At 50.1% G+C, this 13,755-nt stretch overlaps 1 protein-coding gene across 1 annotated transcript in view; it reads left to right on the top strand.

Annotated features, from left to right (window-relative positions):
* The window catches only part of LOC147113688 (catenin alpha-3-like), a 3,852,991-nt gene that overhangs the window by 25,171 nt on the left and 3,814,065 nt on the right, over positions 1-13,755 (top strand). The window lies entirely within an intron of this gene.

The raw sequence follows: 13,755 nt of genomic DNA, 5'->3' as shown, positions 1-13,755 counted from the left end.
TACCTCATCTCCACTTTCCTGCACTATCCCCATATCCCTTGATTCCCTTAATATCCAAAAATTTATCAATCTCTGTCTTACATATACTCAACGACTGAGCTTTCACAGCTCTTTGGTGTAGAGAATTCCAAAGATTCACCACCCTCTGAGTGAAGAAATTTCTCCTCATCTCAGTCCTAATGGCCGACCCCTTATTCTGAGATGGTGACCCCTTGTTCTAGACTAACCAGTCAGGTGAAACATCCTCCCTGCATCTACCCTGTCAAGCCCTGTAAGAATTCTGTATGTTTCAATGAGATCCCCTCTCATTCTTCTAAACTCTAGAGAATATAGCCCTAGTCTACTCAATCTCTCCTCATAGGACAATCCCCCCATCCCAGGAATCAGTCTGGTGAACCTTCATTGCACTCCCTCTATGGCAAGTATATCCTTCCTTAGATAAGGAGACCAAAATTGTACACAATATTCCAGGTGTGGTCTCACCAGGGCCCTATATAATTGCAGTAAGACGTCTTTACTCCTATACTTAAATCCTCTTGTAATAAAGGCCAACATACCATTTGCCATGTTCTTGCCCACTCACTTAGCCTGTCTATATCCCCTTAAAGCCTCCTTGCATCCTCCTCACAACTTATATTCCTACCTAGCTTTGTATCATCAGCAAACTTGGATATATTACATTTGATCCCCTCATCCAAATCATTGATATAGATTGTGAATAGCTGAGGCCCAAGCACTGATCCTTGCAGTACCCCACTAGTTACAGCCTGCCAACCCGAAAATGACCCGTTTATTCCTGCTCTCTGTTTTCTGTCTGTTAACCAATCCTCAATCCATGCTAGTACATTACCCCCAATCCCATGAGCCCTAATTTTGTTTAATAATCTCTTGTGTGGCACCTTATCAAATGCCTTCTGAAAATCCAAATACACCACATCCACTGGTTCCCCCTCATCTATTCTGCTAGTTACAACCGTCCTCGAAGCCGCCAACGGCAGTTCCATCCGCACCTTCGGGAAGCGGAATGTGGTGCTTTGTTTTGGCGGACAGCGGTTCACCTGGGACTTTGTCACAGCAAAAGTGTCCACCCCCCTTCTCGGCACTGACTTCCTCTGCGCCAATGGCCTTTTGGTGGATGTCAAGAACCGGCGTCTCATCAATGCGGAAACCTTCAGCTCGCTCCCATGTTCCCTCAGCGGGTCCAGCACGATGCAGTTGTCCAGCGCACTCTCGGCCTCCGACGAGTTTTCCCGCCTCCTCGCCCAGTTCCCGGACCTCACGAAGCCCACGTTCTCATCCGCCGCCACCAAACACGGGGTAGAACACCACATCTTGACCACCGGTCTGTTGTGTCCGTGTGTTAATGGAGACACGGAATGCAGGAGTTGGTTTAACAGGTGTTTACTGAACAAAGTCTGGAGGTGAACTAAAAGATACAAGACACTATACAGACTTATATAGCCCGAGTGGCCACTACCGGCATTACAGTACACAGGGGCTCTTAAAGGCACATACACCACAATTCCTCCCCTTTTAGACAACCAGTACATAACATTTTAAGTAATTGTTATTAACATGTGTACAAGAACAATAATCTACACATTTGCTGCAGTTAATCAATTATAAGTCAGTCTCTCTGCAGGCTTCCTGACTCGGTCCAGATAACGCCTCGGCGGTGTAGTAGTTTTCGGTGGTGTAGTAGGTTCTTTTGGCAAGGTCGATTCGGCTTGAATGCCAGTGTCGGGTTCATCTGGTTCCAGTATTACCGGATCGGAGGTAGATACTATGGGTATCTCTGCTTCATCATTAGGCGTATGATCTGGTCAGCATGGCGCCTTATTATGCTTTCTCCAATGTCCACGGTATACATCAGCGGTCCTAGTCGTGTGCAAATAGTTCCAGGGTGCCATTTCTCGGTACGGTAGTCCCGGGCCAAAACTTGTTGACCTATCTGGAAGGGTCTAGTTGGCCTTTCATTCATGCCTTGAAATTGCCGGTTCTCTACGTCCCTTCTGACGTTTGGCTTGATCAAATCCAGCCGGCATCTTAGTCTTCTATTGAAAAACATCATGGCGGGAGTTTGGTTTGTAACCACATGTGTTGCATTCCTGTATGCAAACAAGAAGTTATCTACCTTATGCTGTAGATTTATGTCTTCATTACCCATGGCCTTTATGGCCTTCTTGAAGGTCTGGACAAACCTTTCAGCCAATCCATTGGTGGCAGGATGGTATGGGGCGGACGTGTAGTGCTTAACCCCATTGTTTTTTAAGAACTTCCTGAATTCTTCGGACACAAATTGTGGTCCATTATCAGAACAGATTTGTTCAGGCAGCCCATTCCTGGCAAATATGGTCCTTAATACTGTGATGGTTTTTTCCGTGGTGGTGGAGGACATCTTTATTACCTCCGGCCACTTGGAGTGTGCATCAACCGTGATTAAGAACATTGAGTCCATAAATGGACCAGCAAAGTCGATGTGTACCCTTTCCCATGGAGATGAGGGCCACTCCCATGGATGTAGAGGGGCTTGTGGTGGGGCGTTTTGGACCTTCTGGCATCCTAGACAGCCCTTGGTCATTTCTTCGATATCTCCATCGATACCTGGCCACCATACAAACGCTCTGGCTAGGTTCTTCATTTTCACTCCACCCAGATGCCCCTCGTGAAGCTCCTTTAGCACTTTACCCTGGAGTTTGGGTGGAACCACCACTCTAGATCCACACATCAAGGTTCCTCGGCACACTGACAGCTGTTGTCTTCTTTGCGAGAATGCTGGCAACAGTGGTTCGCCATGTGCTGGCCATCCCTTCACCGTTAAATCGTAGAGTCGTGAGAGAGTCAGGTCATTTCTCGTTTCCTTTTCAATGGTAGAATTTGTTACTGGTAGACATTCCACTATGGTTGAGTGGAACACTTCCACTGGGTCCACTGTAGGTGCCTCTTCCACCGTTGGCAACGGTAGACGCGATAAACCGTCAGCATTTCCATGCTGTTTTGATCCTTTGTATTCTATGTCATATTGGTGTGCCCCTAGGAAAAGGGACCACCTCTGTAGTCTTTGCGCTGTCATAATGGGAACGCCCTTTTTAGGGTTGAATATGGAGATGAGGGGTTGATGGTCAGTCAACAAGGTACATTTTTGTCCGTGTAGGTAATGGTTGAATTTCTTCACTCCCCATACCAGGCTAAGTGCTTCCCTGTCGATCTGGGCATAGTTACGCTCAGCTGAGTTCAATGAGCGTGACGCAAAAGCTATCGGCCGCTCCGAGCCATCAGGGAATCTATGCGATAATACCGCTCCCCGGAATCCCTTGTAGGACTTGCTCCATAGCCCTTTGCCAGATAGCTGGAGCTGATGCTACTCCGCAAACCAGTTGATTGTACTGGTACAGGCCTTTGTGTGTGTTTATCGTGAGATACTTTTTAGAGGCCTCCTCAACCTCCATCTGTAGATATGCCTGTGCCAAGTCAATTTTGGCGAAACGTTTCCCTCCGGATAGTGAGGCGAAAATATCTCCTATCCTCGGAAGAGGATACTGTACCGTGTGAAGGACCGGGTTTACAGTCACCTTGAAGTCCCCACAGATGCAAATTTTTCTCTGTTCTTCAGGTTTATCATTATTCAACGTTTTCTTCATGACCGGGACGATGGGTGTTGCCCACTCGCTCCAATCTATCTTGGATAACACGCCTGCCTTTTCCAAATTCTCCAGCTCTGCCTCGACTGCTGGACGAATTGCGTATGGCACCGGCCTTGCCTTAAAAAACTTGGGAATTGCCGCATCTTCCACTTTCATTGAGGCAGTGACGCCTTTCAAGGTCCCTAGTTCCTGTTGAAACACTTCTTTGGCGTTGGCCAAGATGTCTTTTAATCGTTCAGGTTTGATGTCATCATCATTTTTTTTCTCACTGGTCACCGTCAGTGCCTGAATGGAGTGCCAGTCTAAACGTATCTTCCTGATCCATTCACGTCCCAACAGCGGTGGACCACCATCTTGCAGAACGTATAAATACAACTTCTGTATTTCCTTGCCGTTGTATACAACAGGCACCCTTATTTTCCCTCTGGGGTATACTTTCTGCCCCGTATATGTCTTCAAGACAATGGATGTGTCTTTCAAAGGTATATGCGGAAATAGCCGCTCGTAATCCCGTCGACTTATGACGGTCAGAGCTGATCCTGTATCTAGCTCCATTTTAACTGGGGACCCTGCTATCGTGAGGGTAACCCAAATGGTCTGGTTATCTTCTTTGGCAATTACATTATGTAATTTGAGAGAGCTTAGTCTCTTGTTTCCGGAGTCGCTATCGCTCTTCTGGTCTTCGAAGCTACTGTCCATCATCATTTGTACCTTTCTGTACTTTTCCTTATTGATTTTTTTTCTGTCAGTGGATTTTTTGTTTCCAGATCGGCATACATGTGTAATGTGTCCCATCTTTCCGCATTGCCTGCATGCTTTGTCCTTGAACCAGCAGTCCCTCTGGTAATGGGTGGATCTGCTGCAGCGATAACATCTCTCAAAACCCCGTGTCAATTCATGGGTGCAACAGTCCTGTGGCTTTTGCTGTATCTCTGCAGCTCCTCTTGCTGCTGCTTCGTATGATACAGCTACACTGAAAGCCTTGTCCAGTGTCAAATCTTTCTCAGAAAGTAGCCTTTTTTGTGTTCCTTCACTTAGGAGACCGCAGACGAATTTGTCTGGTAGAGAATCTGCCAGTCCTGCCCCGAATTGGCAGTGTAGGGTATCAACAATCTCCTTAAAATTCTTGTCCATCGGTTTGGCTGGAGTGATTAAGTTTCGTAACAGCCTGTATGTCCTTGCGCCCATTAGATTTAGAAGTACCGATGCCTTTTTATCATCCTCTATTTCATTTGCTGTGCAATATACCTCCACTCTTTCCACATATGTGGTCCAATCCTCTATATCGCTATCGAAATCAGTAATATTGCCAGTCTTAGGCATCCTGAAAAAAAAATGGCGCCTCCCGCGCTTTCATTTCTTCCCCGCAGAAAAAAAATGGTGCCTCCCGTGCTTTCCCACCGCTGCCACTTCTGACAACGCTGTTCTCCGCGGTTTTTATTTACATAGGTATTTTTAATAGGTGGAGACTCGTTCCCGCTGGACTCTCTGGGACTTTTCCCTCCTTCTGCTTGGTCTGAACGCCGACCTGCTTTGCAGCGCCGGCCGTCTCCTGAGTGCTCCACCCTCTGTCTCCGTTTGCCTCCTGCCTTCGCTGCTCGGCCCCGCTGCAGAGCCAACTGATGGAGCCCCAGCCCGCCGCCCAGGAAGGATTATTGCAGTACCTGCCACCAGCTCGGCTAGCTGGTGAAACCACAGTTTTTTTTCTTTTCTTTTCTTTCTTGTTTTTCTTCAACTTTCGTCTGAGGAATCGATCTCCTTGAGGTGCTGGCAAATTGCAGGTAAGTCCGTTTCCAATTCGTCGCCACTGTTGTGTCCGTGTGTTAATGGAGACACGGAATGCAGGAGTTGGTTTAACAGGTGTTTACTGAACAAAGTCTGGAGGTGAACTAAAAGATACAAGACACTATACAGGCTTATATAGCCCGAGTGGCCACTACCAGCATTACAGTACACAGGGGCTCTTAAAGGCACATACACCACACGGTCCACCCGTCTACGCCTGCGCTCGGCGCCTCAACCCCGGGAAGCTCGCCATCGCCAAATCCGAGTTCGACACCATGGAGCGCCTCGGCATCATTCACCGGTCGAACAGTCCGTGGGCTTTGCCCCTCCACATCGCCCCGAAACCAGGCGGCGGGTGGCGCCCGTGCGGAGATTACCGGCGCCTCAACGACGTGACGACCCCCGACCGCTATCCGATTCCACACATCCAGGACTTTTCCGCCCGCCTGGCCGGGAAAGTGGTGTCTCGAAAGTGGACCTCGTCCGGGGTTACCACCAGGTCCCTGTCCAGCCGCAGGACGTCCCGAAAACCGCGGTGATCATCCCGTTCGGGCTATTCGAATTTCTCCGCATGCCATTCGGCCTCAAAAACGCCGCACAGGCTTTACAACGCCTAATGGACACCGTGTTACGGGACCTGACATTCCTGTTCGTCTACCTGGACGACATCCTCATTGCCAGCGCCTCCAGGACGGAGCATGTGTCCCACCTCCGGACTCTCTTCGAACGACTCAGCCAACATGGCCTAATCGTCAACCCGGCCAAGTGCCAGTTCGGGCTCTCCTCGATTGAGTTTCTCGGGCATCGCATCACGAAGGACGGGGCGGTGCCACTGCCATCGAAAGTGGAGGCTGTGATGGACTTCCCGTGACCTCTCACCGTGAAGGCCCTGCAGGAGTTTTTGGGTATGGTGAACTTCTACCATTGTTTCGTCCCCCGAGCAGCCCAGCTTATGCGGCCCCTTCACGAGGCCCTCAAAGGCAAGCCTGACAAACTCGTCGTCGACTGGTCTGATGAGATGGCCAATTCTTTCACGGACACGAAAAGGGCCCTGGCTAACGCGACCATGCTGGCGCATCCGTTACCTGATGCGCCGATCGCTCTCACCACCGACGCCTCGGATTATGCAGTCGGCGCCATCCACGAACAGTGGGTCAACGGCTCCTGGCAGCCGCTCGCCTTCTTCAGCCGGCAGCTCCGCCCCAACAAGCGGAAGTACAGCACCTTTGATCGCGAGCTTCTCGGCCTCTACCTCGCCGTCCGACACTTCCGTTTCCTGCTGGAGGCCCGCCCGTTCACGGTGTTCGTGGACCACAAGCCGTTGACCTTCGCCATGGCCAAAGCCTCCGAGCCGTGGTCGGCCCATCAGCAATGCCAGTTAGCCTTCATCTCGGAGTTTACAACGGACATCCAGCATGTGGCTGGGAAAGACAACCCCATCGCCGACTGTCTCTCCCGAGTCGTCGCCAGCACCGTACACCTCGACATCGACTACACCCGCACGGCGGCCGACCAGGCCTCCGACCCGGACGTCCAGGCCTACAGGACGGCGGTCACGGGCCTTCAACTGGCAGATGTCGCGTTCGACGCTGCCGGCACCACACTCCTGTGCGACATCTCCGTTGGACAGCCACGTCCCGTCGTGCCCGAAGGGTGGAGACGGCAAGTTTTCGACGCCGTCCATAATCTTTCCCACCCGGGCAGGAAGCTGTCACAGAAGCTGGTGGCAGCTAAGTTTGTCTAGCACGGGCTCAGGAAAGACGTTCGCGACTAGGCCAACACCTGCGTGGTATGCCAATGCTCGAAAGTACATTGCCATACTAAGGCCCCGTTGGCGCCTTTCGCACTGCCCGACAGGCAGTTCGACCACGTTAGCGTGGACCTGATGGGGCCCCTGCCGCCCTCCTGCGGGTTCACCCACCTCCTCACAATGGTCGACAGAACCACACGATGGCCAGAAGCCGTCCCGCTGTCTTCAACGACGGCCGCCGATGTGGCTCGGGCGTTCATCAGCACTTGGGTCGCCCGGTTCGGCGCCCCATCTGACATTTCCTCCAACCGGGGGCCCCAGTTCACGTCAGAGCTCTGGAACACTGTCACCCGAGGCCTCGGGTTGAGACTCGACCACACCACAGCTTACCACCCCCAGGTTAACGGGCTGTGCGAACGGTTTCATCACTCCATGAAGGCCGCGCTCCGGGCCAGCCTCCGGAACGACAGCTGGATCGACAGACTCACGTGGGTCATGCTGGGACTCAGGACCGCTCCCAAGGAGGACCTCCAGTCCTCGTCCGCCGAGCTCGTCTACGGCCAGCCGCTACGGGTTCCCGGGAATTTCGTCCCCAACGCAACGGAACCTTGGTCCGCAGCCCACCAGAGGTCTGACCTTCTGGACAACGCCCAGGTTTTCGCGCCGGTGCCCACGTCGCAGCACGGCCTCCCGCAGTCCCACGTTCCGCTCAGCCTTCGTGAAGCGGAGTACGTTATCGTCCACCACGACGCCCACCGGGGACCCCTTTAGCCACCCTACGAGGGACCATTCCGCGTCCTGGAAACCAGGGACAAGACCTTCGTAGTGGATGTCGGCGGTAAGCTGGACTACATTTCCGTGGACCGTCTTAAGCCGGCACACCTGGATCTGGACTGACCCATTGAGTTGGCACAGCCCCCGAGGCGGGGCCGACCTCCGGTTTCCGCACCCTCAGTCCACCACCGAGCACCCGAGGTCCCTCCGAACACCCCGGTCCCCGCCCCGGAACTGAGGAGCCATTCCGGCCGTGTGATCCGGCCCCCCCAATGATTGACATTGCCAGTGCTAGTGAATTCTGGGGGGATGTATGTGGCGGAGACCACATAGGGACATTAACACAATTCACTATGTATAGCAATGTTGTGATATGTACATGCTGGGTTGGGTTATCGGTGCAGGGTCCCTTTAAGAGCGTCGGTAGCATGATGACGTCATGACGTCGGTGGCATGATGACTGTAGTGTATGTACCTTTAAGAGAGAACTCCTTTTACAGCTCCTGTATACTGTAGTACCGGCAGTGACCACACCTATATATAAGCCTTGAGCATGCCTCTGTACTGTTAGTCTTTAGACTACCCTCCTCCAGTAAACAGCTGTTGATTGTTAATTTACAGCCTCCGCCTAGTTATTGGAAAACATCCTACTTTAAGAATCACGGATTCAACAGTGGCGACGAGGTCGATTTGAATCTACCTGCAACTCTGCACTTCCTTTCAAGGATTCGCTCCGGGAGGACGGTGGAAGAAAGTCGAGGCCAGAAGCACGGGCGTCGACCACGAGCAACCGCCCAGTAATCCGGCAGAGAGTGAACATCGCAGGGGAGGCTGTTGAGAGCTGGGCTTGGTTCTCCAGCCACAACGATCCAGCAACAGACTGGCAACAGGTACAGCGCAGACCCTTCCCGGACAGCGGCGGCTGGAGCCGACCGATGGCACAGAAAAGGCCGAGCAGCATCGACGGGGTAAGAGAGAGGGTGAAGAGCACAGGGCGCAGCCGGGGGTTGAAAACCGAGCGGCGTCGACGGAAAACAAAAAAGAGAGAGAGGGTAAAGCAGCAGCCAGGTTCAGGACCGAGCGGCGGCAACAAGAGAGGCGCACAGGAGAACGCGCAGAGTACAGCCAGGGCTCAAGGGCTGAACAGCGTCCGCGGGGGAAAGAAAGGAAGCGCGGGAGACGCCATTTTGTGTCAGCGGAGAAGAAGGGAGAGCGCGGGAGACGCCATTTTAGACAGTTTAATCACACCCAGGGATGCCGAAGAGTGGCAGTATCACTGCGTTCGACAATGAAGTCGAAGATTGGGCGACATATGTGGAACGCATTGAGGTGCACTGCAAGGCGAATGAAGTGCCAGATGCTAGGAAAGCACTGGTTTTGTTGAATTCCATGGGTGCAAAAACTTATGGCTTACTGCGAAACCTAATAACCCCAGAGAAGCCAGTGGATAAGAATTTCGAAAGCATAGTGGAAATCCTACAGGACCACTTAAACCCCACACCGCTGCTGATAGCAGAAAGATTTAAGTTCCACAAAAGGAACCAGCATAAAGACGAAAGTAATGCTGAGTACGTAACGGAACTGCGCAAGCTATCGAAACACTGCCAGTTTGGATTGGGACTAGCAGATACGTTAAGGGACAAGTTTGTGTGTGGGCTTCAAAGTGAAGGAACCCAGAAACGGCTTCTATCAGAAAAGGATCTTACGCTGGACAAGGCTTTCAGCATGGCAGTATCACACGAAGCAGCCGCATGGGGCACTGCAGAGATACAACGGAGACTGCAAGAATATGGCACCAATGAAATGTCATATGGAGCAGGGAAGTGTTATCGCTGCGGCAGAACAACACACGACCAGAAGGATTGTTGGTTCAACGACCAAGTGTGCAGACAGTGTGGAAAAGCAGGACACACAGCAAGAGTCTGCAGGTCAGGGAAGAAAACCAGCAGCAAGAAATCTCCACAGGAGAATTACAAAAAGGTACATAAGGTGATGGAGAGTAGTTCAGACGAACAGAAAAGTGATGCAGAATCCGGAAGCAAGGAGCTGGGTTGTCTGAAATTACATAAGGTAATCAAAATGGAGGATCACCAGACTATCTGGGTCACGATCAAGATAGACGGAGTCCAAGTGAAAATGGAATTGGACACAGGATCAGCCCTAACAGTCATAAACCAAAGGGACTACAAGCGGCTATTTTCACATATACCCTTGAAAGCTACAGAGATTGTCTTGAAGACGTACACGGGGCAAAAAGTCTACCCCAAAGGAAAAATAAGGGTGAAAGTGATATACAAAGGCCAGGAAATACCCAAAATGGACCTATATGTATTGCCAGATGGAGGACCACCACTACTAGGACGTGAATGGATCCGGAAGATACAATTAGATTGGAATTCCATACAGGCACTGAAGGTTGAGGCCAAAAAGGATGACGACGTCACACCTGGACGACTGTCAAAAATGCTAACTGACGCACAAGAAGTGTTCCAGGAGTGACTCGGAACACTAAAAGGCATAACAGCGACGATTAAAATAGAGGAAAATGCAAGCCCAAAGTTTTTAAGGCCAGACCGGTGCCTTATGCGATCCGACCAGCTGTCGAAGCAGAGCTGGAAGGTTTGGAAAGTTCAGGAGTACTGTCCAAAGTAGACTGGAGTGAGTGGGCTACACCCATCGTTCCTGTAATGAAGAGGTCGTTGAGTAATACGCCTGGGAAACCAAAGAAGGTCCGCATCTGTGGGGATTTTAAGGTGACCGTGAACCCAGTCCTTCACACGGTACAATATCCACTTCCACGGATTGAGGATATTTTTGCCTTGCTATCTGGAGGTAAACGCTTCACCAAAATTGATCTGGCCCAGGTGTACCTGCAAATGGAGGTAGAAGAAGCCTCGAAACAATACCTCACGATCAACACTCATAAAGGTCTCTACCAATACAACCGGCTGGTGTTCGGGGTAGCATCGGCTCCGGCTATTTGGCAAAGGGCAATGGATCAAGTCCTGCAAGGGATTCCAGGGACCCAGTGTTATTTGGACGACATCCTGGTCACGGGCGAAAATGACAGTGATCACCTCGCCAACCTGAGAAGGTGCTCACTAGATTAAAGGAATATGGGCTATCACGCCTGCCACTGCCTACTGTGGAGGAAGCACCAGTAGTGGACCCTATCGAAATATTTTATTCGTCGATAATTGAACGATTGCCAGTAACTAACGCGAATATAGAGAAGGAGACCCGCAATGATCCGACACTGTCTCGGGTATATGATTTGACGTTGAAGGGATGGCCAACACATGGCGGCTCATTGTTGCCAGCATTCTCATCCAGAAGAGAACAGCTGTCAGTATGCCAGGGGACAGCGATGTGTGGATCCCGAGTGGTAATTCCACCCAGGTTAAGGGAGAGAGTGCTCAATGAGCTTCACAAAGGCCATCTGGGAGGGGTGAAAATGAAAAGCCTTGCTAGGGCTTGTGTGTGGTGGCCGGGGATCGATCAACAAATTGAGGACCTAACAAAAAGAGCTGCTCAGGATGCCAGAAGGCCCAAAATGCACCACCACATGCCCCTCTACACCCATGGGAGTGGCCCTCCTCTCCATGGCAACGGGTGCATATTGATTTTGCTGGTCCATTCATGGACTCAATGTTCTTAATAGCAGTGGATGCGCACTCGAAATGGCCTGAGGTGATCAAAATGCCCTCAACCACTACAGAGAAAACGATTGCAGTCCTACGGACCATATTTGCCAGGAACGGCTTGCCAGAGCAGATTTGCTCTGATAACGGACTACAGTTTGTGTCCGAAGAGTTTCGGAAATTTATGAGAAGGAATGGGGTAAGGCATTACACATCCGCCCCGTATCATCCAGCCACAAATGGATTGGCTGAGAGGTTTGTACAAACCTTTAAAAAGGCGATAAGGGCCATGTGCGATGATGAAATTCCACTACAGCGTAAGGTGGACAATTTCCTGTTAGCCTACAGAAATGCGAAACATGCAGTTACCAACCAGACCCCGGCCATGATGCTCTTTAACCGAAGGTTGAGATCTCGTCTGGATTTGCTCAGACCAAATGTGCGAAGAAATGTTGAGGATAAGCAATTCCAGCACATCAATGAAAAGCCGACAAGGAGCTTCAATGTAGGACAACCTGTCTTGGCCCGCGACTACCGAACAGAGAAATGGCAACCCGGAACGATATGCACACGGCAGGGGCCATTAATGTACACAGTGGATGTCGGGGAGAACATTGTGAGACACCACGTCGACCAGATCCTAGCGTCACAGGAATGAGTCAACCCCATGTCTCGCGTACCTGGGGATGAACCCAACATACCAGTAGCATCTACCTCAGAAACAGTAGCAGCGGAACCTGATGAACTAACCGACGAAAGGGGGCCAGAATCGCCTCCGCACCAAGAACAAGAACCTCAGGAAAGGCGCTATCCAGAAAGGATCAGGAAGCCACCCCAAAGACTGAATCTATAAATGGAATATTTCAGTTTAATGTGCATGTTAAAGTGTTAACTGTTATTTGAATGTTATGGGTACTGTTAATCTAAAAGGGGAGGAATTGTAGTGTATGTACCTTTAAGAGAGAACTACTTTTACAGCTCCTGTATACTGTAGTACCGGCAGTGACCACACCTGTATATAAGCCTTGAGCATGCCTCTGTACTGTTAATCTTTAGACTACCCTCCTCCAGTAAACACCTGTTGATTGTTAATTTACAGCCTCCGTCTAGTTATTGGAAAACATCCTACTTTAAGAATCACAGATTCAACAATGACGTCATAGCCCCTGCACGGGGCTGAGCCTTTAGGCATATAAATTGGCCAGAAAAAGCAATAATCCTGAGGATTGGGAGCAGTTTAGGATTCAACAAAGGAGGACAAAGGGATTAATTAAGAAAGGGAAAATAGAATATGAGAGTAAGCTTGCAGGGAACATAAAAACTGACTGTAAAAGCTTTTATAGATATGTGAAGAGAAAAAGATTGGTGAAGTCAAGCGTAGGTCCCTTGCAGTCAGAATCGGGGGAATTTATAATGGGGAACAAAGAAATGGCAGACCAATTAAATACATATTTTGGTTCTGTCTTCACAAAGGAGGACACAAATAACCTCCCAGAAATACCGCAGAACATAGGGTCTGATGAAAGGGTGGAACTGAAAGAAATCAGTATTTGTAGGGAAATGGTGTTCGGAAAATTGATGGGACTGAAGGCCGATAAATCCCCAGGGCCTGATAATCTACATCCCAGGGTACTTAAGGAAGTGGCCCTAGAAATAGTAGATGCATTGCTGGTCATCTTCCAGAACTCGATAGACTCTGGAACGGTACCCATGGATTGGCGGGTAGCTAATGTTACCCCACTATTCAAAAAAGGTGGTAGAGAAAAGGTGGGGAATTATAGACTGGTAAGCTTGACATCGGTAGTGGGGAAAATGCTAGAGTCCATTATAAAAGATGTAATAGCAGAGCACTTGGAAAGCAGTGACTGGATCGGACAAAGTCAACATGGATTTACAAAAAGTAAATCATGCTTGACTAATCTACTGGAATTTTTTGAGGATGTAACTGGTAAAATAGATAAGGGAGAACCAGTGGATGTGGTGTATTTGGACTTTCAGAAGGCTTTCGATAAGGTCCCGCATAAGAGATTAGCGTGCAAAATTAAGGCACATGGGATTGGGGGCAAGGTATTGACTTGGATAGAGAACTGGTTGGCGGACAGAAAGCAAAGAGTTGGAATAAACAGGTCGTTTTCCGAGTGGCAGGCAGTGACTAGTGGGG

Source organism: Somniosus microcephalus, chromosome 8 (assembly GCF_052327205.1).
Source record: "Somniosus microcephalus isolate GS21.2 chromosome 8, FLI_Smic_1.0, whole genome shotgun sequence".
In the NCBI taxonomy this organism is placed as follows: domain Eukaryota; kingdom Metazoa; phylum Chordata; class Chondrichthyes; order Squaliformes; family Somniosidae; genus Somniosus; species Somniosus microcephalus.
This window is presented reverse-complemented; position numbering and strand designations above follow the sequence as displayed.